At 34.5% G+C, this 26,768-nt stretch overlaps 1 protein-coding gene across 3 annotated transcripts in view; it reads left to right on the top strand.

The window, feature by feature from the left end:
- CSMD3 (CUB and Sushi multiple domains 3) overlaps window positions 1–26,768 on the top strand; it is a 935,029-nt gene that overhangs the window by 278,691 nt on the left and 629,570 nt on the right. The window lies entirely within an intron of this gene.

Below are 26,768 nucleotides of genomic sequence, written 5' to 3'. Positions count from 1 at the left end.
AATAGTCCTGGAAGAAATTTGGTTCTGTTTTTTGTAGGTCTTTTATGTACCCTGTTTTCTGAAGGCAAAAATTAAATAATGTGATCTGGGTGAGTGTGGTCTCTTTATTTAGAGACTTAAGACATGTTCTGAAAACTGCCATTTACAGAACATACTTTTAGGATATAATAGTTTTAAAAAGAAAATGTTTATGCTGTTTTGAACTTTTAAATGCATTTGTATTATTGCAAGGTAAAGTAGATTATGAACAGTAATTGAATAAAGAATAATGAAATTGTTGAAGCAAAAAAATATAAACACTAGAATAAGGAGGACCTTTTAAGCCATGTAAAGGTTTTGATCAGAACAGTGGGGATTTATTAAAGTGTTTTATCAAAAGCAATTACGTGAAGACATCTAAATTTTCAAATGATTATCTTATTTAGGTTTAGAAATTGATTTGAAATGAGGCTCTATCAGCTGTGGGAAGAACACCTAAGAGGTGATTGCTGAAATCCAAGAATGAAATCATGGTAGCTTGGATTACAATGGTGTTGCTTGATACAAATAATTAGAACTAGTTGAGAGATATTTAGGAGGTATAATAAAAAGGAGTGAATTGAGGAATGATAAAAGATCTTGCACAAATTGGTAAAGACATATTGGAAAATGTTGAATGAAGGTCAAATTTTCAGTGGGGATTCTATGAAAATTAAAATTTGTTTTAAATATATTTAGCTTGAAGTATTTTAGACATTTTTAAAAGCAATGTAATAGATAACTATATCTGTCTATATGATTCAGGAAATCTTAGTAGAAGCGTAAATAATATGTAGTTAATACTGATGGTAGTGAACCAGTAGACATCAGGATTTATGTCTAGATAGAGATAGGATGGAATGGGAAGACGGGAGTGGAGAACAAGTAAGTCTGCCCATCAACAGCTTATTTAAGTCAGGCTTAGGAGGGTGATCCAATGAAGGACTCTGAAGAAGGACATTCAGAGAGGCAGGTGGAATGCTAAGGGAAATAGGCATTCCGACAAAAGTAAAAGAAATATGAAGAAGAGTAGGTAACATTGTAAACTCTTTTTTTTCAGATTATTAAACTGATTTCATGTAATTATTGTTCAAGTACAGTTTTCGGTCTTATATTCCCAGCCTGCCCACCTCCTCCCCGCCAGTGCTCCCCACTTCCCTCCCATTTCCACCCCCCACCTTAGTTATTGTCCGTGTGTCCTTTATACTTATTCATGTGAATCCTTCCGCTTTTCCCCTGTGATTCTTTCCACTCTCCCCTCTGGTCCCTGTCAGCCTGTTCTGTATTTCAGTGTCTTTGATCACATTTTGCTTGCTTGTTTGTTTTGTTGTTTAAATTCCTGTTCAAGTTGAGATCATATGGTATTTGTCTTTCACTGCCTGGCTTATTTCACTCAGCATAATGCTTTCCAGTTCCATCCATGATGTTGCAAAGGGTAGGAGCTCCTTCTTTCTTTCTGCTGCATAGAATTCCATTGTGTAAATGTACCATAGATTTTTGATCCATTCATTTAATAAGACAAAAATAACACACTTAGCTGTACCCACTTTGTTTTGTGTTTGTGTTTTCCCCTCCTTCAGGCCTCACTGTTTAGGGTTCTATAATGTTACTTCTTTTCATGATAATTTCAGGCTAGGGTGCAAAAAAACCAGCAGAATTATGGTTTACATGCTTGAGAATGGAAAAAAAAACTATTGTTTTTAGAAATTGCTACTTCTAGAGCAGTACATATTTGACTAATATAAAGGTAAATGATAAACTTTACAAAAGGTTTCTCTGACTTTAGGTCTCTGGTCAAGGGACATGAAATGTGCCACTAGCTACTGTGTATTATAGTTTTGTTCCCAAAGTTCAGGCAGTGTGATCCAAGGCTTATTGTAGCAATGAAGCTGTGGTTCTGTACATTACTACTTATCCATGGTAACATAACTTGATTAAACATCTATCATGATTCTGTGGTTTTGAACTACACTCGTTATTATGCTAAAACTATTTAACATGAGATCTACCCTCTGAAACAAATTTTAAGTGTCCAATACGATATTCTTAATACTCAGTGCTCTACAGGGGATCTTTAGAATTTCTCTGTCTGGCACAACTGAAACTTTAAACCTGTTGAATAACAACTCCCTAGTTCTGTCTTCCCCTGGCCCTTGGCAAACACAATTCTACTTTCTGCTTCTATCAGTCAGGCTTAGATACCTCATATAAGTGGATGGCTAACTTCACTTAGCATAATGTCCTCAAGAATTTCCTTCTTTACTAGGACCGAAAAATAATATTTTCTGTGCATATACTAAATTTTCTTTATCCATTCTTCCATCAGGGTTGCCTCTCTTTAGGTAAATTTAATAGGGTTTATAAAATGCAAAGATAGTAGAGCCAGAAAGGATTATATGAATGTTTCTGTCCTGGTTTTCCCTTTGAGGGCGATGGCTCCTGAGGCCCGATGTGAATACTGCAAACTAAAGCATAGGGAACACAGTCAACAGTATTGTGATAAGTATGTATGAGGTCAGTTGGGTACGGGAAATATCAGAGGGAAGGAACACTTCGCAAACTTGTAGTGATTGTTTAATCAGTATGCTGTACATCTGAAACCAAAACAAAATAATACTGAAAGTAAACTGTAATTGGAAAGTTAAAAAAAATAAAAAATAATAAGAAAATTCAAGATGAGAATTGAGATTTCCTAATATTTGCCCTAGTATACTTTTTGATAAAAGTATCTCTTATTATGTATACAATAGGACTTTTGTCAACATCAATGATACACATCAATGTTAACATATACCAGAGTTAATTATCATAATAATTTTGGGTTCTACTTAAATTGATAGGTGTAGATTAATTGCTCTGAATACTGTAAATATATTTCATTACTGTTATCTTCAACAATATTCTTTCAAATACTTAATTCTTTGATTTGCTATTGATGAGAAGTGAATTAGCCAAGGCTCTATTAGATTTGTACTACTGACTGTATATATGTATTAAAGCTATTTCATAATAGTGTCAATATTTTCTTATGCAGAAAATATTTAACACTTAGGATAGTCGTATGATATTATTTCAGATATTTAGAATATTTATAATGCAAGAGGGATTTACCTAGCCTGTTTGAATAAATGGAAAAACTAAAGCTATCAGTTACAAATTACAAGTGGAGAAAATTTGGTTCAAGATAGGTAGACATGTAAAATAATGATTTACCTCCCCGCCCCCCAAAAAAGATCACTTGTAGGAAGTGAGTATCTTCCTTGGAAAACTTTTCTATGTAAGTCTAGGTAATTGATAATTAGCAATAAAGAATCCATGAAATCAATAGTGATTATGTTAGATGATTACTGAAATGCATTTTTAATGCCATACTTCTATTGTCATTGGCAATCTTTTCAGTATTTACCAAGTATTACTAACATCAAACGCTCTGTTCATCAAATAAAACTTCTCCTAGCCTGAGTTTTGCTTAGAGACAACGCTTGCTAAAACACCAATGTTTTAGTCATATATTGATCATTTCAGCCATTAAAATGTACAGCATTATCTAAAGTAAAATTATAAGAAATAAGATGTGGTAAATGTTTAAAAACATTATTCTGCCATAACATTTGAACTATTTTTAACTTCTTTTAATTGTTGTTCAAGTACAGATGTCTCCATTTTTCCCCCACTATTTCCCCCCACCTCAGTCATACCCACTTCCTACCCTTAATCCTATCCATCTTTGGCATAACATAATCCTTAAGCTAATTGCAAAGAATAAAATTGTACTTTTTATATATGAAGGCATAAACTGTAGAAAACCATATATGACCTTGGGATAGGCTTTTCTGGAGAGGTTAGAAATGTATAAAGGCTTTCTTTTCAGATTAAGTCTGTTATTTAAATACAATTTAAATCTCCATGACAATAAAACAAAGTAAATAAAGCTGTAAGGAATATCACAAAGCTAATAAACATGTGACTTTATCATCTACCGAAAGTTTTAACTATAGCACGTAAGGTTGTATGGTACATAATTTCATTTATTAAACCTCTGATTGGAGCAGGCACAAAACTTGCATTCTAATTTTTCAGCTATCTAGGTTTCTGCAAATGGCATACCATTAAAAACCTGGTGGAAAGGTATGCCTTAAGGTTATATATCCCATAGCTCTTGATAATATTCAGTTCCAAATTGGAATAACTTAAATTACATTCTCCAAGGATCCATTTTCAGAGTAGGTGCAGCTGTTGCATTTTCTGTTTTAGAAAGATAATTATAATTACAGGCAACTTGCTTAAGGTGGAAGTAATAACGCATTACAAGTTTAGGGGAAAAGTGAGATTCTAGTGTTGGTTTATGTAGGAAAAACATATTGGTGACAAAAAGACCAGTGGAAAGCAAGGTACTCTATATGTGCATGTATGTGTGCTTTAAATCACATTTTAGAGAGAGCCCACATAAGAAAATCTATCAAACAAATTATTTTTAAGAGAGGGCCATTCAGTGTTTGACATATATTGGGCAATATGTAACACATAAAGTCAAAACTCAATGTATTATTTAGCAAGATCACAGTCTTGTAAGGAGAACATTTATGAACACTTACATGAAATGTTCTTATATAAAGCAGACCTGGAGCAACACAGGAGGAAAAGACTGGCTCAGGAGTTTAAGGGAGAAACTTCACATAGAGAGTACATTTCAGCAAAGTCCTCGAGCGAGGCTTATAATTAATTAGGATGACAAGACTGGGTTCCATGGGAAGTAAAATTGGGCAATATTCTCCCAGGAGGACACTGTTAAAAATTCTGAAGGGTCAGAAATTGTATCCTACTGGTCAGCTAACAAGTTTGCCTGCCACATTTTCAAATATGCAGAAGACATAAGACACCTAACTCAGATCCAACAGGCTCCATTAATCATCACACAGAAAAGGTGAACTTAAGTTGTCAGTTCCTCTTACCCTATTCCCCACAGAGTGACATGAAAAAGACCAGGCGATAGCTGCGTGAGCAGTAGGATTCATTACAAGTGAGAAACCTTGAGTTGAAGGCACCTGAATCTGTGATACTACACAGCAAGAATTGTCTGCCTATTTCTCTGTAGTGAGATGTTATATCTTTCAAATCTTTTAGTAAACCCACCCTTTGCTCAGAGGACTGTATTAACTGCATATTTCAGGGCTGTTTTATTTTTAACATTCTTGAAAAGATAGTCTGGAAATAAGGGAATTGCTGTCTCCACTTACAAGATTTGCAGAAATGAGACAGACTCATGACGCATCTCCCCAAAGAAACAACCAAATGTAGTATCTCCAAGAAATCACATAGTACGTTGTGTCTCAAGAACACTAAGAAATCACATCTGTATAAAAGGTAGCAGACATCTTCTTTTGTGAAAAATTAACATCCCAGGGAGGTTGACTGGGGGTTGGGGACACAACGCAACTTGTTTCCCCAACCTGGAATTGGAATTATCATTGAAGGTATTGAGTGAGGATGGAGAGAATGTAGAAAAGCGTCCCAGCTTAGAAGCTCTGAAAATTCGACCCTGGGAGTGATGAAAATAACAAGAACCAATGAAGTTGTACTCACGTTGAAGATGCCGAGATTGATGTAAATTTAACTTAGCACTCAGTCTTTGCTACTTGTAAGTCAGTTGAAAATAAGATGAGATGATAGAGATGGACGTATTGAACTTCTCTCAAAGTTTTCTGATTCTAAGTGAAATGAGGAATATGGAAAAAAGGAGTAATTCAATGGAATAAAAGCACATAAATATTTAAGTAATTGAATTTTCAAAGAATAAGACAAGAGATGGTTGGTGGAAGAGATTTTGAAATTGAATGAGAAAGATTTTGAGGACTCATCATTAAAGCTATAGAAATACCTGCGCTCAAAGGGAATTAGTAGAATGATAAAGACTTATAAGGGGCAACCTTATTAGGTTGCAGAAAGAGAAATGCATGAGCCAAACGGAAAGCTGTGAGAGAGAAAGCGGAGAACACAAAGTTAGGTTCCATGGAAGCAGTGAGAGGAGACACGTTCAGGGATAAGAGTGGCCATGAGGGTTGGGATTTGAGAAAAATCAGGAAAGAAGTCATTTAGAGGGATTCAGGAACTAGAAGGATCTTAAAAATTTTGGAAATGACTATTTTATAGAAGAATTCCATTAAGATTATGACAGATTATTACTGGGTGAATTCTTTATTTCCAATTTCTCTTCCTTCTTACCAATTTGGGTGATGGTGGAATATGCAGTTAAATATATTCACTTTTCAACACTCCCACTCAACTGTAATGGCAATATGAAAGAATTTTGGTCATAGGAATTTATGTACAAGTCATTGAGTTTGCCTTTTGGGAGAGAAATTTGAAGACACACTTGGTTAGGATTTTCTTTGGCTATTTCCCCTTCCCCTTCTTCCCTACCTTCTTGCCTGATATGCGATAATGATGGATAAAAGGATGGCAAGTGTGATGATGAAAACCATCATTATGTATTAGTCAGAGTCTGGGCTGTAGAGCATAACCAATTAATGCTGACATCTCAATGGCTTACTAAACAAAGGTTTATTTCTCTCTCAGGCAAAGCCAGTTCTGGTATCATGTCTCTTGGGCAGAGATGTTTGACCTTTTTCATCTCCTGGCACATGTAAACTAATTTTTAAAATTCTGCAAGTAAAAATATATTACTTGCCAATATGACAAAAATAGATATAGTTTTGATTGATTTACAAAAAAAGGGATAAATGTAATTACCTACCCTTTTTGCTCTGAAGTGACTTTTTAAAAATGCCTATACTGCTGTGTAAGTCCTTCTGGTACCAAGAATTATCCAATCAGATATAACTTAATTATATGGCATGAACAAGAAGATACAACTGTATCCTATGACCTATACATTTATTGTTCAGGATAGGGCATTCACACTGATGGCTGTTGTTTCTCTTATTTTTTTTTTATTTTGACAATCTAGGGAAAAGAGGTCAGGGCCCCTATCTAAACAGTCAAGCATTTCATGTTTTAAAAATTCTGTGGCAGGCTGGTTGAAAATCAGTGCTCTAGGGCAGCTCAGGGAATTTAGTCTGTCCCTGTCTTGCTTGTACAATTATAGTGCAGAGTTTCTAAGTCAAGGCAGGAAAGAAGTGTGATCAAAAGGGTCAGGAAAGGGTTTTTACCTACCTTAGCTTGAAAGTAACACCAGACTTCTACTCTTAGGCAATTGGCCTTGAACTAGTCACATGGCCTTGCCTAGCTACAAGAGGGCAACAAAGTACAGTCTTCAAAGTGCTTGGGAAGGGCAAAAGTACTTGAAAATGGGGACCATTAGTGATGGGTTCTCTAAGGCACTTTTAGCAATTTATCACCCTGTACTGTCCACACCTGGATGTCTTGTTATATAAGAAAATATATTTCTATTTATAAGGGCTATTATAAATCAACTTTGTATCTGCTAGCCAAACAGAATCCTAAGAGATATAAGAATGAAAGAAAAATGTTTAATTTACTATAAATTAGCTCTCAAAATACTTTGTTTTACATTCATGGAATGTACAATAAATTAAATATTTCCATTTCAAATCCTATATTGCTAAAAACAAAATCAGACAGGGATTGTGTCAGAACTGGGTGGGCACTGAAACAGAGAGGATAGTTCCAAGCTTGCAAACAGCGGGACCCGGGAGTTTGCTCTGCGCTGCTGTTTCCTGCACTGTAAGGCCAGAGGACTTCCTGGCATGCGTATATGTATTTGTATTATAAACGACTACTTGTAAAGATTATGCCAAGTTTAAAATAGCTTGCTCTTAAGCATAAGATTAAGTCCATTTGGAAGTAAATTGGAAACTTAATAAAATTTGTTTTCTTTGGTCCTTTTGGCAGGGAGGAAGTTAATATATATCTGAAATTTTTTTTGTCTTTTCTGTTTTTTTATTTGTTTATTTGTTCTCTCACTTGCACGAAACCTTAATTAAGTTGCTTAATTCCCAAGCTATTGTTTCCTTACCTGTGTAATAGCATGTATATTGAGACCCATAGTGTATCTGTCAAGGTTTGGGAGTAGTTTTTATATGCTAGATTTTTTCTGCTTATACCTTTTCACCTCTGGATTTGCCAGTCACAAAGCCATCAATAGTGGGATCATTAGTAATCAAATAGAAAATCAGTTATATTATATTGTCAAATTGGGAAAACCCAGATACTCCCAGGTACAATAGTTTTTCTGGCTTAGTTCAAAAATTCAAACATGACTTTCGATTTATACTTCTATAATATGAAGTTGCTGCTATAGAGAAGAATGTCGGTGACTTTTCTAGTAAGATATATACAAAGATGATGGTGGTGTACTCCTAAGGACCAGGTGTGTGTACCACATGGAGATAGTCAGGGAATATATGAAGATTGGTTTTGGACGTCTAAGTCATTCATGCTTCCAGAACTTGAGAAATGGCCCAATAAATAGCTCTGTGTCTCATCAGTCATATTAGGAACATTTCTATTGTGTAAGAGAACTAAAAACAGGTGGGAGGGAGAGCAAGATGTGTGCATGGGTTGAATTGTATCTCCTCTCCTCCAAATTCATGTATTGAGGCCCTAAACCCTGGAGCCTATGAATATAAACTTAGTGGGAAATAGAGTCTTTGCATAATCCAGTGAAAGCGAGGTCATTAGGTAGACCTTATTTCCATAGGACTGTGTCCTTATGAAAAGGGGAAATTCGATCACAGATAGCTCAGAGGTAGAATGCCATGTGAACATGGGGGCAGCGGTTGGGGTGATGCCTTTCCGTGCCAAGGAACACCAAATTCTCAGGAAACTACATGAGTCTAGGGGACAGAGGCATGGAGCAGATTTCTCCTCAGAGCCCTAAGCAGGAGTTGACACTGCTGACACCTTGATGCTGGACTTCCGGCCTGTAGAACTGGGCAGTACTTTGTGACCAGCACCCTAGCAAAGCAATACGAAGGGTTAGGATAAGTGATGCCTTTCCTAAGGGCTAAATAAAAATATGTAGAGGAGAAGCTTTCTTGTGTGGGTTGAGGAGATAATTTATGAAATTATTAAATTGATCACTGGGGTGTCCAACATGCCACCTGCAGGACACATTCATTCCAGGATGGCTATGCATGTGGCCCAACACAAAATCATAAATTTATTTAAAACATTATGAGATTTTTTTAAATTTCATTAGTGTTTATGTATTTAATGTGTGGCCCAAGACAAATCTTTGTCCAGTGTGGCCCAGAGACACCAAAATGTTGGACACCCTTGAATCACGTTTATCAGAGTATCATACATAGTCAACAGAAAATGGTGTAGTTATTGAAATTATCAATATTTTTATTTTCATTTTGTTTAATAGTGTGATAGTCAAGATTACTGAGGCCAGAAAATCTTGCCTTGAATCTTAGCTCTGCCTCTTTCTAGCTGTGTGGACTTGAACAATTTACTCTAAATTTTCTATACTTCATTCTTCTCTAAAATGAGTAGGGCATTGATGCCCACCTCGTGGAAATATGGTATGATACACAGAATGATCCTAATTTGAATGCTCAATACATTTTAGCATTATCATTATTTTCAGTTGTCCAAATATCTGCTTTTGTTATTTGACAATAAGGATTATATTCACATCATAAGCTTTATCAATAAAGATTATCTTACTTTCACTCTCTTCTATCATAAAGTTGATATTTTATTAAAATGATAAACTAATTTTAGAGAGTGCTTTGTTTTTCCCTTTCCCTGGAAATGAGATTTCACATGAACAGGTTTTTTTTTTTTTTAATTTTAGGACACCTCAATGAACAATAATTAAAGTATTCAAATTTTATTCAATGTGGCCAAATCAGTCCCTTGTAGTCAATTAGGTGTCCAGGGAAGTGCAATTATGCTTTAAACCACCAGAGCACATTTAAACCAGTGAAGCAAAGGTTGCCCTGGTGATCTGAGGATATTGCTATGAGAGATTTAACTGAGGCCATTTATTATCTTCAATTTAAAGAGCCATAGTAACTCTTTCAAACAACATACCAACTAAAACTGCCACTGTTTTCCTGGGTGCTGGATTTTAAAGAAAAATTAAATGTGAGGAACATTTTATAATATATTAGAAAGGCATCAAGATAAATCAGATAATTTCTGAGTTTTCTTCCTGCTATAATCTTTCCTTTCCATTTAGAAATACTTTAGTGTCCATTTTGCCTGCTAATAACACATCCAAATAGGAAATATTATATGTGTTTCTGGGCTTGAAACTATATACATTTTAGCACTTCACCCCCTTTAAAGACTGGGGACATTCTTTTTAAATCGATGGTCTACAGTTGAGTCAATTATATATTATTCTGTCTTCATTATAGATCAATAATATGGCTATATATTAAGGGTTTAGTTTTTTTGTCATAGGAATATACAAAGGACGTAGCTGACAGTGAGATGAAACATGAATGTGCACATATTTATTCCCCTCTGAATAGTCTTTACCAGTGACTCACCAAGGTTTGAGTATTCGGCAGTGAACTGACCTAATGACTTACTCAACTAGTATTTTACATCCAGAGTCTTCAGAGTCTTTATCTCATCATGTCAGAAGGGTTTGGATACGGTCTCTTCCATCTAACCTAAAATATCTTCTATAGTTTTAGCCAACTTTATGTATAGTTTCATTCTTAGAAGTTATTGATAACAATAGATTGCCATGTCTCCACAGGAGAAATTCCTACGTTTGGGTTAGTGATGTTTGGCATGCTCTGTGTTTATTAATGTTTCTTGATTTTATTAACACTGCACACTGATATATATATATCAGCACATGAAATATATATGCATATGACATCAAAACCTTGATCAATTAAGTGAAAATAACAGGAGTTGAACCCTGGCTGGTGTAGCTCAGTGGATTGAGTGCGGGCCTGCAAACCAGACAATCGCGGTTCGATTCCCAGTCAGGGCACATGCCTGGGTTGCAGGCCAGTTCCCAGGAGGGGACCCATGAGAGGCAACCATACATTGATATTTCTCTCCCTCTCTCCTTCCCTTCCCCTCTAAAGATAAATAAATAAAATCTAAAAAAAAGTGACAATAAGCGGAGTTGAAATATTTGATAACACATAAACACAGATGAATGGAATAAATCATTAACATCCTTGAGATTAAAAATAAAAAAAGTATTACTTAAGATTCTATTAATCTCTCAGTAAATGGAGAAATAATGTATAGATAGAGCTTCACAAATGGGAATGGCTGTGGTTCAGGGATGATTGACATGTAGCAAGCAGGAACAATACAGTAGAAAGCCAATTTAGCAACAAATGAGCTGCAAATTGGATGAGATGAAAAATTATTATACATTTTAATGTAAAATTGAGTAAAAAAATAAAATTGAACTAGAATATTATCTGTAACTTTGTTTTGGAAAAAAATATTAGTGAGGAGAGACAAAATGAACAAATCTGAAAATGGTTAAACGTATTGATTTAGAAAAATATAAAAGAAATAATGACTTGGTAACTACCTTTAAATATGTTTTAAGTCAGTTACTTTTAAAGGATAACTAGTATTCCTGAAAGACTAAAATCTAAGACAGAGAAGAAAAATATTTTGGTTAGATTTAAGATATTATAGTAATGGAAGAGTGAAAAAATATTAAGCAGAGGTATTTATCTCTAAATATTATAATTATATAATAAGTGTATATCTAAACAATTATACTAAGATGAAATTTTATTTGTCTTACTTAATGTCCCTAATACCTCGTCTTATTAACTTTACCCTTATTTAAAATCTAATTATCAAAGTGCTTAATTCCCTTTAACTTCTATTATTAATTTTTTAATGTTTGACATTGTTTAATCTGCTTATTATTATCTCTACAAATGTGGCATTGACTAGTTCAAAGTTCTGCATATTTCTTCTCTCTTTTTAAATTTTTCTTCTCTCCACAATATGGCTACAATACATGAACAGGCCCCACCCTCTATCATCCTCCCACCCTGCAATGGTTCTTGTAGTAATTTTCAAGCTTCTTTAAGATTTCCAACATTCTGATGTTAGATCTTCAAAAGTTACTAGAATGTAGATATATTCCCGTAATGAAATTATTTTAAGAAATACAGAGACCCATATTATTTGCTGGTTTAACTCACCTACTACAAATTTGGTGATGAGGAGCTATTTCTCCAAATGTTCATGATACCATTTTGAATAGTTTTCTAGTCAGATAGAATTCCTTCACATAGCCTATTTTGATGATTGTATCTATATTTTAAATAAACTATAATCTATAATCTTCTTTCTAAGACATACACACTCTCATTCTCATTTCCTCTATCCCCTTTCACTGATTGCCCATCCTTTGTTAAACGCTAGTTCTATGTGCTAGCAATCTTTAGTGGGAGACAAAATCTTTGATCACAAGGAGAGTGATTTACATGCATTACTTCCATACACTAAGGAATTCAAAATTTAAATAATTGTACTTTCAAAAAAATAAGTAAAATTCATAGACATGAATGTAAATAGCCACTGGATTTAGAACAATGTGTGAAATAAAATGTTACATTATAAGAGAAAAAGCCTCAAAGACTTTGGGGTGTACTAACGCAGTATGGAACCTTTGGTCGACATTCCTAAGAGAGACATAGGGTAGTAGTTTTATGTGCTAGAGTTTTGGAAAGTGACAGTCAAGCCCTAGTTTACCAATTATTACCCATGTGTCCATGAATCCAAGATTTTCCTTATTTGAAAAACGTAATGGTCATGATTTTTTTAATGTGACTCACACAAAAGCTGTAGAAGGCACCTAACTCAGCATCTAGACTTGGGCATGTCCCTCCAAGTTCACTTGTCCCTCCAAGTTCACTGTGGAACGGCTTTCTTATGTGCATGATGGTAAGAAAGTACGTGTCCCCCAGGTTTGTTGGTCCATCATTCACAGTCAAGAATACATGGTCCAGGGGTAGTGATGCACTAGATTTTTACAATTGCTTTTTAGTGCAGTGATAGTGACTTCCGTTCAGACTGGATCATTACTGGAAAATCTGGGTCTTGGTAGAATGTGATGATTTAAAAAAACTAAAATTATCTACTTCATCATTATTTATAGTGCTTATTTTTTAGATAAACTCCTTGAACACAAGAAGGTAACTAATGTTGTAATTCTATATTTTTTGTTTGCTATTTGCAGAGATAGCAAACACCAATCTTGGATTACTAGGAGACCTGTAAAATGACCCTCCAGGATTCAGGTGCCAAATGTGTGCTATTCTCTTCCATTTGAATTAAATAGCATTATCCCGACCTACATCTGGTCTAATTTATTGTGGGGCTGTATACCAGCATTACAAAATAGTATTTTTTTCTTAGGCATGACTCATTCGAGAATTTGAACCAGAAGATCCAGAGATAGTCCATGATTTTATATCACACTTGCTGTCAGATGCTTTTCTTACACTAAAAATTTGTCCTGTACACTCAAATCAGGAATGAGGACAGATTCTTATTTATCCTCACATGTATTATGCATGACTGACGTGAGTGAGCCTTGTTTTTTTCTTCTTCAGGTTTGTGATAGGAATACAAGCCCAAAGGAGTCATATTGTAGATTCTTTTTTGATTTAGGGGAATCTAGCACCAAAAGCACAGTTGATTTTAAATGGCTTAAATTTTAAAAAATGTCATGGAAATTAATTCTGTCACTCTAAAATTTTCTCTAATTGGCTAAACAGAACTTTGGTCTTATTCGCTTTTTAGATAGTGTATTCCATATGCTCTTTTCCTTTTTTCCCCACTGTCTCCTTATTTCCCAATACATTCCTCTACAACAACTATAGGTATGGCCTGGATCTCATACTTAAAAGCACTATTTTTCCTTCAAGATATATACTAAATCCTACAAAACTCTCACAAACAATCTTGAAATTCCTCTAGAAGTTAGGGATAAAAATCCTGAATCTTAAAATAATTTTCTTATCCAGATCACCCAGCTATTACTAATTGCCAGAGCTGATCTGAAACCTGGTCTTTACCCTTATACCACATTGTGAAAGTGAGTGCTTCTTCCCTAACGCATTGAACTTGCATCCCTACATACTGTTAAATAAGCTGTCCAGGTTTACATGTGGCTATTTTATCACTAATCTAGCAGTAATCTTTTGCTTTTGGATTTGGAGCCTTGAGAAAAGAAAGAACAGAACACAGGCCTCTATACTTTTTAAATTAGCACACCTATCTAGGAAAAAAAAATGCTGAGCATGAATTGTGACTTATGCTTGTTTGCTTATTTGTATATTTATTTATATAATATGCATGTATATATACATACACCTATATTATACTATATAAACCATAGTATAAAATATAACAATATAAAATATAATCATAGTATAAAATGCAACTTAATATAAAATATAATCATACCATACTAGTAACTTATAGAGTGTATGGCTACATAATAGAAAGCAATAGTAACAACTCTGGACATTCCACATATGATATAGAAGCTACTGGTTCCAAGGTTTCTAAACTCAATGTACAAATTTAGCTACCCGTACTGTAATGTCTCCTAAAACTCATTAACATTATAATGGAGGGTCTCAAAGAATGTGTTATATGACCAGATAAAAGAAAACGAGCCCTGGCTGGTGTAGCTCAGTGGATTGAGCGCGCGGGCCTGCGAACCAGAGGATCACAGTTCGATTCCCAGTCAGGGCACATGCCTGGGTTGCAGACTGGTTCCCTGCAGGCCAACTCCCAGCAGGGGATGCATGAAAGGCAACCATACATTGATGTTTCTCTCCCTCTCCTTCCCCTCTAAAGATAAATAAATAAAATCTTAAAAAAAAAAAAAAGAAAACGAGCTGTTTTTGCCCCCCGCCCCTCATCTTTTCTTGGACTGTAATGGTCTAAAATAGCTTTTGACATACTTGGAACTTAAAACAGCAAGATGCAACCTCTCTTGAATAATTTTATGGCTTTATTGCTGCAGGCTAATGACAGCATAAGAAACAACACACCAGCTACTTATTTATTGACAAAGAAAATAGCTTAGTAAAATCTAAGCTGACCCACAACACTGTTTGGTGTGTTACAGTCTGTACAGATGCCTAATTAACTTATATCCAGAAACTGTAGATTATCAATATCAACCAATTATATCATTGTATATTTCTCATTAATTCATTGAAGAAAGTACACCAGGAAATGACATAACTTATAGATCATTACTCCATAGATTCCTAATTGAAAGTATCAAGTCATACTGACTAAAAATATATCCAAGTTAAATTTATGGTGACTCTGCTCTATACTGCATACTTCTGTCATACTGAGCAGTGTTTTGTCTCTTTGGTGGAATAGATCAGAATATTTTAGTAGATGTTTGCAGAGACAGAATAGCATCAGCGATATGCTGCTAAAATCCCTCTCCCAATATAAAGGGAAACATTGTCCTAATTTGTGGCATGTTTCAATTCCATGGCCCAAGCTATTAACCGCTGCACCTGAACATGGAGCATATGAAGACAAGTGCAGAAGTAGTCTCAAGCTGATACCAGGCAGCTCCGGCTCAACACTGGATGGCTTTGTCTTGTTCTTCTGTTAATCACCCTTCACTGATTTCCTGAATAGTTTAGTTTATCCCAATGTATTATCAGTAAGAGCATCAAAAGCTGTTGGATTTGAGGTGGAACTTAAATCAATTATTAAAATGTTTCTTTTAAAAGAACCCCGTGTTTTGTGTAACTTGCTTATTATTTCTTTTTTAAATTGTTATTCAAGTACAGTTGTCTCCATTTTCCCCCCACCACACCCTCTGCCCCACCCATCCCAAACTCCAACTCTGGAACCTAGCCCCTCCGGCTTTGTCCCTGTGTCCTCCCTGTATGTTCCATGGTCCCCCCACCCTTTATCCCCTATTATCCTTCTCCCTCTTCCTCTCTGGTTATTTTCAGAGTGTTCTTTATTTCAGTGTCTCTGGTTGTATTTTGATTGCTTTTTTGTTTCATTGATTAGGTATTATTTCTTCATGAGTTGCTCGCTCTGTAAAGTGTTAAATAAATTACACATTAAACAAAACACAAAAAAACCTAGATAATTGTATGTATCCTTTAGCAAAATGGACAAAAAGGAAGAATTATCAATGTGTACTAATTGTATTCATAAATTTATTTTTAATTTCATTTAATAATCAAAACTCTTTAAGGATAAGTAATTACTTAAGCTACTTATAATGAAGATGAAGTCAAAGCAAATGCTATAATATAAAAATTATTGAAATTATTTTGAAGTATACTGATTATAAAAAGCCTCTTCTAATTGCAGTTACAATGAACACTATGATTTGAAGAATGAATCTAGACAACTTTTTTAATATATAGAAATATATAACAGTATTAGCCTATTAATATTTGATTTTCTATTCCTAATTACTCTACTGTTACATTTTGTTGATATTTCCTTTGCTTTAAAAATGTGTAAACAAGCCCTGGCTGGTGTAGCTCAGTGGATTGAGCGCGGGCCTGCGCACCACAGGATCGCGGTTCAATTCTCAGTCAGGGCACATGCCTGGGTTGCAGGACAGTTCCCAGTTCTGGCAGGGGACGCAGGAGAGGCAACCATACATTGATATTTCTCTCTCTCTCTCTCCTTCCCTTCCCCTCTAAGATAAATAAATAAAATCTTTAAAAAAATGTGTAAACATAAATTACACTAAGGGAGGCAGGATATCTTCAACTGAACAAACTCAATGAAAAGTGTTAGGTTTGTAGACAATTGCTTCCAAGAAATAGGGAGAGGAAATTCTGTGACATGGATCAGTAGTTTGTAGGCTGATTTATTGAGACAGCAGGTAGCTAACAACCAAGCATGTGAGATAGTGTCCCTGAGCAGTGTGCTTGTGTTCTAGCCTAGTGTTTTAATTTTCAAAGGAAATCAAGTGTATAAGTAGTGAGTCTGACATAGGTTCAGTTGTGATTTCATCAGCAAATTAAATGTAAATCTGAAATACAGAAAATATTAGATCTTAAACATTGAGCATGCTAGTTTTAATATAGAAAGTAATATCTGTGTTAAATGAATATGATTTTCAAATGAATACCCATGCATTGAGAATATGCTTTAAATAAGTCACATTGTCTCCCAGCAGTGACAATATTGGTTGGACAGGATGTTTGATTGAGGAAGGAGGGATGTTCTGTTCTTATAGTGCAAATACAAAGGACAAAAAATGAAATCTGAATTCTAACCTCAATTTACCACTATAGGGTATAAATATGTTTTATTCTTTTGAACTTACTTTTATGATCACAGTCCATACTAATTCAAATGAAGGGAAGCTTTATTCAAATGAAACAAACATTTGAATTACCTCTGGAAAAGAAAAAGAGAAGTTTCTGTAAATAAACAGAGTTTTGGCCTCATGGAAGAGAGGACAAGGAGGTGTATAGCAGGAAGCCAACTGCATAGTTGTGCAATATCTTCCAATGCAGCCCCCTCTTCTTCCATAGCTGTGATTTTACCAGAAGTAAATGATATTTCTTTATACTATGTAGAACTTCTGAAATTTATGAATACCATAGTTTACAAGCAAAATTATGATCTTTAAACATTTTGGTTTATTTTAAAAATTGATTATGGTTATAATACAATATCATATTAGTTTCAGATGTACAATATAGCAATTAGATGTTTATGTACCTTATGATGTGGTCATCTAGATAAATCTTGTACCCATCTGGCACTATACATAGCTATAACAATATTATTGACTATATTCCCTATGCAAAGATTTTAAATAAGCACACATAGAAGTGAGAGGTAATACTATTTTTATTTTTATGGTTAATTGTATTTTGTCACCCATCTGTCAAGTTTATGGAATCCTGTTCCAAGGCTCTTCAGCTTTCAGAGTGCCACATAAACCTTGGCATGAAGACAAGGCCCTGCAGTCCACAGAACCTACTGCTAGGTTAATTGCTTTTAATTAACTTGTATATCTTATTAAAATAAAAAAGGGTTAGCACTGACTCATGTGCTTCTGAGCTCCATGGAGACGCCTTCTGCTTTTCCTCTGACATTTTAACATAAAATTCCTAGGGCCTATTTTTCCAACCCAAATAATTCCAATGAAAACCCAGTAGCAAAGGTGCCAGCCCATATCTAAATAAATCTCCGTCTCCCTTTCTTCTTTACTCCCAATAGCTAAACCTTTCCTCAGAATAATTGTTTCAAAAGTGATCATGGTTCTGAAACTCAGGTTAGTTAGTAGACTATATCTGCATCTTTCATATAATGACAATTTCAGATTCTTGTTAACATCTCAAACAAAAGACATTTTTAGAATTTATCAACAGACAACACAGAATCAAACGTAATTTTTAGTCATTTTTAATGTTAGTCTACTACCACTATCCAATTTTTCTTCCTTCGCTCTCCTCCACGCATCTCACACCCCACTCTCACAATTCCCACACTGTCATCTATGTCCAGGGTTACTCACACATGTGAGTAACCTTAATTAGTCTCTTCCCCTTTTTTCCAGCATTGTCCCAGCCCTTCCCTCTGGTCACTGTCAGCCTGTTCCGTATTTCCATGCCTGTGGTTCTATTGTGTTCATTAGTTTACTTTGTTCATTAGTTTTCTTTTATAAGTAAGATGATATGGTATTTGTCTTTCACTGCTTGGCTTATTTCACTTAGCATAATATTCTCCACTTCCATTCATGCTGTCACAAAAGGTAGGAGTTTCTTCCTTCTTTCTGCTGTGTATGTAGTATTCCATTGTGTAAATGCACCATAGTTTTTTAATCCATTCACTTACTGATGAGCACTTAGGCTATTTCCAGCATTTGGCCATTGTAAATAATGCTGCTATGAACATTGGGGTACATAGGTTCTTTTGAATTGGTGTTTCAGGATTCTTAGCATATAAACCCAGCAGTAGGATCACTGAATCAAAAGGCAGCTCCATCTTTAGTGTTTTTAGAAAATCCCATACTCTTTCATTCCCCTCAAGAGTGCACTAGGGTTCTCTTTTGCCCATATCCTTGCCAGTGCTTGTTGTTTGTTGATTTGTTAATGATGGCCATTCTGACAGGTTTGAGGTGATTAAATCACATTAAAACCTCATTGTGGTTTTAATTTGTATCTCTCTTAGATGGGTACTGATGTTGAGCATTCTTTCCTATGTTTATGTGCATTCTGTCCTCCTTTGGAGAATATAGGCCTCCCTAAAAAAAACAGAAGAATTTCAACTAAACAACCAAACTCTATATCTACAAGAACTAAAGAAGTAGAGGAAGAACAACAACAAAGCCCAGAGTGAGTAGAAGGAAGGAAATATTCAAGATCAGAGCAGAATTAAATGATATAAAGACTAAAAGAACAATTCAAAGGTTCAATAAACCCAGGAGCTGGTTCTTTGAAAAGATAAATGAAATCAATAATCCTTTAAGCAGAGCCATCAAGAAAAAAAGGAGAGAGGATCCAAATAAATAAAATCAGAAACAAAACAGGAGAAATTACAAATGATACAAAAGAAGTAAAATGATTGTCAGAATCTACTGCAGACGACTGTATGCCAAGAAGTTTGACAACCTGGGCAAATGGACACATTTCTAGAAACATATAGTCATCTGGAACTGAATCAAGAAAAAGCAGAAATCCTGAACAGACCTATAACAGCTAGTGAAGTTGAAGCAGTGATAAAAAAAAAAACCTTCTGACACACAAAAGCCCTGGGCCAGATGGTCTCACAGGTGAATTTTACCAAACTTTTAGGGAAGAGCTAACCCCTATCTTGCTCAAACTATTCCAAAAAGTTCAAGAAAAAGAAAAACTCCCCAACCCTTTTCATGAGGCCAGAGTTATTCTAATTCTGAAACCATGTACAGACACAACAAAGAAAGAAAATTACAGGCCAATATCACTGATGAACCCAGATGCTGAAATCCTCAGCAAAATATTGGCAAACCAGATCCAGCAATACATTAAACAGATCATAGACTATGATCAAGTGGGATTCATCCCAGAGACACAAGGACGATAACAATATGTGCAAATCAATAAATGTAATACTTCACATAAACAAAATGAAAGACAAAAAATCACATGATCATATCAACAGGTGCTGAAAAAGCATTTGGTAAAGTACAGCACCCACTGACGATAAACACACTTAGTGAAGTGGGAGTAGAGGGAACATTCTTCAACATAATCAAGGCCATATATAAGACACCTCCAGCCAAGATCATATTCAATGGGTAAAAAGTAAAAGCTTTTTCCCTAAGATGAGGAACAAAACAAGGGTGTTTGCTTTCACCATTTTATTTGTCTTCCCAACAAAATTACTCATTAATAACTTCATTTATCAAATAAACTACCAACTTATAAGTTATTTCTTTTATCAAATAACTAAATACCAGCGTAGTTATTTACTTGGTAGTAAGTATGAGTTCTAAATTCATATTCTGGTGACTTTTAGATTATAAAGGACCTCACATTACTGTCTTAGAATGCCTGATAGAGATACCTTTTTAAATTTTTTTTACTTAAATACAAGAGCTAAATTTTCTTTTTTTAAATAGAAATCAATGTTAAAGTTTTTATTCAATCTAGTTTTCAGATATTTGTTGAAATTAAACTCTGTACTATTCTGCAGGCCTAAGATAGATTGGTGACCAAGACATGCATGACCTCTGGTGGCATGATTATGATATTCTAAATATGAGATTTCTGAAATTATTAAATTAAGAAATAAAATAAAGTTTCAAAAACTGAAAATATTAATATTAAAATAAGAAAGACTTATTTTCAATCAGACAATTCAAAAAAACTTTGAATAATGAAGGATGAGATCAGCTCACCAGAGGACCATGTAAAGAAATGGCATTCCAAGGTAAGAAAATTAAATGCAAAAGCATTGTGGTGGTGGAGTTCTCCGTGATTAAGGAGAAACAAATGGCAGGTGGCATCTTTCTAGTACAGGTAAAATGACTTCATATGAGACAAGGAAGGAAAGTAGGCAAAGACCAGAACTACTCCCAGGGTTTGTCAGGCCTAGGTTAAGAGTCTAAATTTAATTCCAGGCTGAAAGCTGTTGGTATGGAGGAGGTTGGGGGGCTGGATGAGGAGTGAATGGTAGAGGAATTGAGCAAAAAAAGAAGAGGAAGAAGAAGAAAGAAAAGAAAAACCCTTTAAAAAGTATTTTTTTCTCCTTATGGATAGGGACAATAGTGTGGTGGTTACCAGAGAGAAAGAAAGGTAGAGGGAGGTGGAGGAAGATAAAGGGTGATGGACAAAGATTTGACTTGGGTTGGTGAACACACAATACAGTGTACAGAGGATATGTTGTAGAATTGTGCCCTTGAAATTTACATAAGTTTGTTCATTATTTTTATCCCAATAAATTCAACAAAACAAAAATAATTCCAATTTTAATGAGTAGTTAGCATTGTAGTGACATGTAGGTTGGTAAAATAATGTACCATCAACGGGGTACAGAGCAGTCTTTAGGAGTGTGCAGTAGACTCTGATGAAGAGCTCATTTCAGGGTCAAGAGGAGGCCATGGAGATGTGGCTAATATGAAAGAAAAATGATAAATTGAAATCAATGCATTAAGGATGTATTTTAGAGGCAGAAGAAGATTTTCAAATGAATTGGGCTCCTAGGAATGAGAATAATACAGTATTTAAAATAGCAAATGTTCGAGTGACTTTTGTGGCAGTAGAGAAAAACACACCATAACTGTAGGGTCTCTCGATAAGATTATAATTTGGCTAAGGTTATAATTTGGCTAAAATGAAATGCTTTATATGAGTAAAATGAATATTTTATAATAGAATTTTAATATAAGATCCCTGAAATATTTTTTACTCTTAATCTGTTCTAAGATCATTCAGGTAAATGTCCCCCAAACCTCCTTTTGTAATTATGACAATGAAGAATATTTACATTTGGCATCATAATATGCAGAACCTATTAATAGGTAACTGACGTACAGTTTACGAGAAATTTACTAGAAACATCTCCAAATCTACTATGAAAAAAGTGAAAGTAAGTTTAAGTGAAGTCCTTTAGAAATCCCATTTCCACTGTCTGTTATTGACATATCATCTTGTCACATTTGCTCTTTTCTGTGATGGGAACAAGTGATGACTTTTTCCCGAAGGTTAGGTGTTGACATTTAATGCAATTCAGCACACATTTACTGAGCACCTGTTATATGCTTGTGCTATAAACACTGTGACGAATTTCAAATGAAACCTTGACCTTCAGGAAATTATAATATAGTTCAGTGGTCAAAGTGGTTGGTAATATCTTAACACAAATGCAGCATTTGAGCTGAAGGTAGTTCATGAGATCTTAAAACTCTTCAAATATATATTTCACATTGTATACTATGTAAGTAGTAGGTAGCCAGTAAACATTTGCTTTAAAATTTTATGTGTAAAACTACTTTTGTGCATAAAGTCGAGTAACCGAAGATTAAAAGATAGTAAAATTTGCAACCCTAGATTTTCAGAAAAGAATAATTCACTCTTTAACATAAAAAATAATATATTTTCTCTGTAGAAAGACTTTTTTGACCTAATGGAGATATTTGAAATGCATATATACTTTGACAGATATACCTAATATATTAATTTTGGAGATATCACCAAGTTTCTTTACAAAATTACCACTTTTGAAAATTAGACATAGAATGGGCAGTAGTTTGTCTATTCAGACTATATGCAATACTCATTCCAAGCAGTAGGGGGGTGAAATGACTCTTAGGATAGCCTTTCAGGCTAGTGCAACCACCATTACTGAAAGCATATTTTTCAACCTAACTCAGAAATATAGCATTTAATGCACAAAACATCAGCTTCAAAAAAATTACCACATTTAGAGTAATCATAGGAAAATTGTGAGTATTTGTCACTTTTCATGTTGACTCTCTGCTAAATTGCTGAAATAAAATTGGAAGGTGACCATCTGATAATAATCTAAATTTACAGTTCCCCCTCTCACTCCCTTTCCCCCACCAAATGTTGCATCGCTGTGGCTAGATGTGGAAAACCGCACTCTTTTGCAGAATTTGGAATTGCTAAAAGATGAGACGGTATAATTCGATCTCAAAATATACAGTTAATCTGGTTGTCTATATAAAGTATTTTGATATTTCAGAGATGTTTGGATTGGTTCACAAGCCTAACACTTTATACTTACAGAGGCTTCATGCATATGTATTTAAACAGTTTGTCCCTTGGACAACCACGTTTGGAGGCGTGTCATTATTGGGCACATCATGGATCTAAAAACGGAAAGATTAAAATAAACGTATAGATCTGTACAAATGTATATTTTAAATGTTTCCTTTTGAGTGTTCAGCACTATTCTGTAAAGCTTGAGATGAATGTATTCTGGCTTTGGCATGTGTGATTCTGCCATCACTGAAAGAGCTCAGTAATTCTCTCATGCTATTTTCTTGTTTAGGACGTGGAAGTCTTTTTGTTTCTGAATCATTGCCTCTGCACTCGGCAGGCAGGCCTATACATCAGATCGCCGACCACACATGGTTTATTTCCCTGGGTAACTGAATGTGTAGTGTAGAATGCAAATATGTTTTGAACAATACTTTTACACATTTTAAATTTAGGTAGGCTTAAAAGCTTATAGAATAAATCAAGATTTCCATTTATTGCTTTTTATTCCATTTCCTTTTATCAATCAGACATAATAATATGTTTTGTTACATGCAGTGCTACAAGCCATATTTAAGCATTATCACTCAGATGGATGACTTCTGCAATATTTAAACTTATGCTACTTCACTTTAGAACTCTTACAGTTTAAATATTTATTTAAATTTTTTTGATTTGTATTCAAACTGAGGTTAATTTTTTATTTTTCATTTCCTCCAAAGATAACTGATTGTATCTACTATTAAAAAGCAAATCCTTTTATGAAATTATCATAGCTATTTAGAGTTTTGTGTAAGACTGAGATGTGTTATAATTGACTTTGTATGAAAATTCTGTAATGTGAAACAATGTGACCCTTTCTATGTCATTTACACTATTACATAGGTATGGGTGTATCATATACTCATAAAATCACTGAAAACAGAATCCTAATCACAAATGATGTGGATTTTGAACAGGGAAGAAATATTCTAACTGCTTCCCTCAATTTTTACAATCCTTCCTAAGTTCATTTCTAAAAATATGCCATCATCGAATCTTCCTTAAAGACTTTGTACAATTATAAATGTAAAAAATATATATATATATTTTATACCATATAATATATATGGTATATATTATATACCATAAAATATACCTTGCCCCTTTATTTTGGAGATTGTCATATTTATTGATCTGCTTTGGTTTTGCATCCTTCTTTTGTGTTACCTGTTTCTTATTCTTTAAAAAAATTCTTTTTATTTGCTCTGTCAAAATTATGTAAAAATCAATACTGTGCAGTGAATGGCTCATTTTTAATATTAGCACGACTTATTTATGTATTGTAAAAGAGATGTGAGAAAACTAGAGAGTAATCAAATTAGACAAACATATCATTGAGAGATATCAAAGAAGACAGATGACTGCATCAGGCTGGTACTTTTTTATTGAATTAATTTGGGTGACATTGGTTAATAAACCCACATAGGTTTAAAGTGTGTAACACATCTATATACTGCATCATGTGCTCACCACCCAAAGTCAAGTCTCTTTTCGCCCCCATTTATCCCCTTTCCTCTCTATCTACCCACCACCCCTTTCCCTTTGACAAACATACTGTTGTCTCCGTACATTCTTTTTTTTCTTCTCAATCCCTTTACCTTTTATATTAGTCCCCCAGACACTGACCCTTTGACAGCTGTCAGTCTGTTCTTTGTATTTGAGTCTGTTTCTATTTTGTTTGTTAGTTTGTTTTTTTTATTCATTATAGTACACAAATAAGTGAAATAATGTGGTATTTGTCTTTCTGTGACTGGCTTATTTCATTCAACATAATACTCTCCTGGTCTATCACGCTGTCCTAAACGGCAAGATTTCCTGCTTTTCCTGTAGCCAAATGATAGCCCATTGTGTAATTGTACCGCAGCTTTTTATCCTCTTATCTACTGACGGGCACTTGGTCTGCTTCCATCCATATCTTGGCTGTTGTAAACAACACTGCAATGGACATGTGGGTGCGTATGTTCTTTCACATCAGCATTTCGGGTTTCTTCAGATACATTCCCAGAAGTGGAATCACTGGGTCATAAGGCAGTTCCACTTCCTTATGCTATGCTAGTATAAAGTATAAACTCAAAATGGATTAAAGACTTAAATGTAAGTCATAGAACCATAAAAAATCCTAGAAGAAAACATAGGCCGTAAAATCTCAGACATCTCACAGAAATATTTTTTCTGATATATATCCTCAAGCAAGGAGAAAAAAGAAAAAATAAATACATAAGACTACATCAAACAAAAAATATTAAGCAAAGAAAACCATTAATGGAAATGAAAAAAAAAACAACCCACTGAATGGGACAACATATTTGCCAATGATACATCTGATAAGGGGTTAATTTCCAACATTTATGAAAAACTTGTACAGCTCAACACCAAGAAAACAAATAATCCAATTCAGGATGGGGCAAAGGGACTGAATATACCCTTCTCTAAGGAGAACATACAGAGGGTCCATAGACATATGCAAAAGTGCTCAACATCACTAGCCATCAGAGAGATGCAAATTAAAACCATAGTAAGATATCACATCACACCGGTCCAGTATAAATCAACAAACAAGGGTTGGTGATGATATGGTGATGAAAAGGAAATCCTAGTGCACTGTTGGTAGGAATGCAGATTGGTGCCACCATTTTTGAAAACACTATGGAGTCTCCTCAAAAATATTTGAAAAAAAGGCTGATAATTTTCTGTCTATTCTAATTAGCTTCTGATTCAGCTGTTCCAATTGATAACTATTTTTAGTCATGGTTCAGACTGTTAAATCTTTCCAAATGAATGCAATAATATTCTAGTCAGAACTTCACAAATTATTTATTAGAGACTTGATAATAAGTTTGGAAAAAATACTGGTAGAAATTACTATAACTTTTCAAAAACTGTAATAACAAGGGGGGAGCTTTGTACTAGCCATGGACAGAAGTAAAAATAGATGCAATCATTAAAGCATTGTTGTAGGTACACATGAAAACGGATGCAGTCAACAAAACAAAGCAGTAATTCTTGTACATATTGGAACATAAGGCTTGATGACATCTCCTTAAGAAATGAGAATACAGTATTTTCAAAGAAGACTAGGACAATTGGCAGACGTATGAGAAAAAAATTCAACCTATATCTCACTCCCACTTTCCACTAAAATGCATGAAAAAAAGGATTAAATATTTCAATATTTAAAATAGAAGCAGAAATATGTTGTAGGAGGTGGACATGAAGATTCACTTACTTTCTGAATAAAAATGGATTTTTGAGCATGAATGTAATTTATAATATCACAATAAATACAGATATAATTAGTTTTTTTTTCTAAAAATGACATTAAAGGCATACAATAAAATGGGAGGAAATAAAACAGATCAAATCTTATTAATATAAAAACAACTGATACCACTTGCTAGAAATAATATGCTTCGAAGTTAGACTGCATAAGTTTAAACCCTACTAACCATTTAGATTTGCAGTGGGCAGTGGGCAAAAACCTCCCCAAAGCTAGTGGTCTTTACTTGTTTTTCATAAATCTTTATCCACAGCACA

The sequence above is a fragment of the Sturnira hondurensis genome, unplaced genomic scaffold (genome assembly GCF_014824575.4).
Source record: "Sturnira hondurensis isolate 20B ecotype Veracruz unplaced genomic scaffold, ASM1482457v3 Scaffold0006413, whole genome shotgun sequence".
Taxonomy (NCBI): Eukaryota; Metazoa; Chordata; class Mammalia; order Chiroptera; family Phyllostomidae; genus Sturnira; species Sturnira hondurensis.
The sequence above is the reverse complement of the archived record's forward strand: the minus strand, read 5'-3'. Positions and strand labels throughout refer to the sequence as shown.